The 3,455-nt window shown below is 33.5% G+C and overlaps 1 pseudogene; it reads right to left on the bottom strand.

The window, feature by feature from the left end:
- Positions 1-248: 248 nt before the first annotated feature.
- On the bottom strand, positions 249-2,548 carry LOC140978333 (probable WRKY transcription factor 40; annotated as a pseudogene).
- Positions 2,549-3,455: the final 907 nt, after the last annotated feature.

Below are 3,455 nucleotides of genomic sequence, written 5' to 3'. Positions count from 1 at the left end.
GACTATCAGTTATCCATTGGGATTTTTAGCATTTTAGTCCCTAATTTGACTTGAGTCTTGATTTGCATATATACTCAAATCTGGAGCTGGTAACTTTCGTTCAAGACAAAGTTGTTTCTTGTGCTCTAGTAGAAACATCTTATGTTCTCGATCATTCGATTATAACTAGAATGCTTTCACATCAATCTAAAGAAATTAATTTCTAGTTTTTTTTTATATATATATTTTTACAAATAGAAGGATTCGGTGTTCTTGGAAATTTAATTTGTAATTTTGGAGAATCCTGTGGATTCCACGCTTCGCGTGACATCATCTGTAAATCTCTATCTCAAATGTATTTCCAATCTTAACAACCGATCAACGACAAGCAAAAAAAAAAAAATCTACCACTTTTGTGTGTGAGTATTTAGCTGAAGAAACTTTCCAGAGATGGCAGCTGCCACAGCTGCTTTGAAATTTGGATCTCTTGTTAAAGTAGAAGCCATATGTTCCACCAAAGAGTGTCGGCGCTCCGGTGCAGCAATCTTGCCTGTTGACTTACTCCTTGTAGTTTCGTCGCGACTAGTCTTTGGCACTGTGAGATCGAGCGTGACCGTTGGTCCGAATGAAGTAAGAGAGGTCGAGCATGGCATGTTTCCAAGAGTCACGCTCCTGTTGGGGGTGGAATCTACCGACGGTTGAGAATGGTTATGCTTCCCTTCATAAGTTGCAACCACAACTGTTCGATCTTCTATACTTCTTTGAACCTGTGAGAGTGTACAATGCAGAGGTTAGTTCCTTGGAAATTAGTTTAATTTGTACATGAGAGCAATTTATTTTTCTACATTTTTTAGGCTTAATTGAAGCAAAGATGGAATCATATTAGATACATTTGTATGCACAAGACAGGAATAGACAAAAATGCAATACCATAATCAGAAAAATATGGTACACGTAAATTAAAATAAAACGATCACAATCTTATTGCTATTATCATGTATTTATCACCAATAATCACACCATGATATCACGTCTATTTCTTGGTTTGTAGAGGATAGGCATGTTGAATTACCTTTTTTTTGACTGGGCAACTTGGAGCATAAGAACACTTGTAGTAAGCCCGTGGAGAAGGGTTATCTTTAGTCACCTTCTGCCATATTTCCTCCATTGATAATCATCTTTTACTATCTGAAACCGTTTAAATTTACAGTCTTTGAATACAAGAAACATACCATTTTTTTTAACAAAATTTGTTTCAAAGAAGTTACTCTCTGTCTTTCATTTCTTGAATTTGTGGTGATTCTATTCGTTACAACTTACAAGGCTTGCATCAGATGCTTCGGTTCGAACACAAGTCCGCCACATTTTTCCTTTGTTGTCTTTTTCCTCTCTTGGTTTCTTGCACAAATCTTCTTCAGTGCCGGAACTGCTTTCAGAAGAGCCACTAATGTTTGCTTCATGAATATTTTTTATATCACTTTCAGGTTTCCTCTTTCTTGAAATAAAATCCAACTCCGAATTCTTGATCGTGTACTCCTTTAATCTTTTTTGTAATGCATTGTAATTCTCACACATGACTGTTAATAATTCAGTCAGTTTCTTGTTTTCAGCACTCGCCCTATTTAGTTCCTCTAACAAAGCACCCCTCTGTATGACCAGAAATAAATATAAAAAAGTCAAGACTCAGAAAAATCTTTACGAGAACTCTGATTCACTCCATCAATATCAAAGGTAATTCAGTATGTGTATATATATATATATTGCATTTTCATTTGACGGGGCGGCAACTAAACACGAATTTCACTCATGCTTTTCTTGGCCATTACTTTCAAGAACTCGAACACAGTCAGAGGTTAATTCAGAATGTTTACATAATTACATCGATATGTTTACCTATATGAAAGGAGAAATTCAGGAAACCAGATTTGAGTTTTCAATCACATTCCAAATGAAAAATTGACATATATTTTTCTTACCATTAACCCACAAAATTTCTTCCATAATCCCATATAAACATAATCGCTACTCAGTTGCTACAGAGTGTGTGTGTGTGTGTGTGTGTGTGTGTGTGTGTGTGTGTGTCTCTCGATATTGCATGTTAATATGTGTTTATGAGACTAAACACTGCATGTTCTAACCTCTTGTTTCACTCCTACGGTGCTGACTCCCAATTTCAAACTGCTATCCACTTCATGTTTCTGAAATCCAGAACAAACAAAATCAATCACCAAACCTGCATAACCAAATACAACTTGAACTGCATTCAGTTTACCATCACAAAGGACTACTTATAAAGAATACATACTAACCATTTCGGGAGTTTCATCAAGAATTCGAAGAGGTTTCAAATTCAGATCTAACGAAGTATTCAACAAACTAAAGAACTCCATATCTCCCGCAGATTCAAGAAGTTGTACGTTTTCCAAACAATTTAAAGCAGTTTATTTCTTCTAGAAATGGTTCTCTTTGATATGTTCAATATATTCAAGAGTGCAACGTTTGGCTGTTCAATAGTCATTACATTGAAGAGATCAATATTATATGTTTATGCGTGTGTGTATATATATATACACATAGATAGATATATAGAGGGAAAAAAAAAAAAGCAATAAATAAACACAACTGAACCGACAAGTAGTAGGGAGGTGGATGGATGGATTCCTGAAGGATGAGTAGTAATTTGGATTTAATTGGATATAGCAAGAAGTTAAGACTTAGGTCGGCTAGCTGATTATAAAATTGGCAAAAAATAAATAAATAAAAATTGAAAAGAAAATCAAAGATATGGAGTAATCCAAGCTGAAATCAATACCTTAAAATTTTTAAGGTTTGGGTCTTTCAACTTTCAAGTAAGTACCACATAAGATCCTTTGTACAAGTACATCAAATAAATCGGTTTGAAACTGTGCTGACAGTATATGTTATGTTTTCCAAGTTATTGCAAACAGACATTTAACGAGTCGAAGATGTCAAAATAAATGAATTTAGCACTACACCCGTCTCAATTATATATATAGTTCGTTTTTTTTTGTACGTATCAATATACAAGTTTGTACCACTTTTATTAATATATTCTTTTTTTTTCTTGATATCATAATATAGGGGGTCTCAGAAAGACTCGAACTTGAGTCAATACATGAAGAATTTCGGGAAGACCATTGGCCAAACCCTCGATCTCTTATTAATATATTAAGTCTTGAAAAACGAGCAACTATTTTTGAATTAATTAAATATGGGTAAAATCAGAAGTTTGTATATAAATTTATTTTTCCATTGATTTTTCTTAATATGTATGTAAGTTAAAAACAAACAAATCTATATAATTGAGACAAGTAAAATATTTTAAAATGTTTATGAGTTATTATAAAGTTTAAAATATATTTAAATTTCGAATTTTTCAACAAACACCAAAAGAACATTCAGAGTGAGAGGGAGGGAATAGATCAGTTCTATTGGATTATGTAGTTTTCCATTTT

The sequence above is a fragment of the Primulina huaijiensis genome, chromosome 6 (genome assembly GCF_012295235.1).
Source record: "Primulina huaijiensis isolate GDHJ02 chromosome 6, ASM1229523v2, whole genome shotgun sequence".
NCBI classification, from domain to species: domain Eukaryota; kingdom Viridiplantae; phylum Streptophyta; class Magnoliopsida; order Lamiales; family Gesneriaceae; genus Primulina; species Primulina huaijiensis.
The sequence above is the reverse complement of the archived record's forward strand: the minus strand, read 5'-3'. Positions and strand labels throughout refer to the sequence as shown.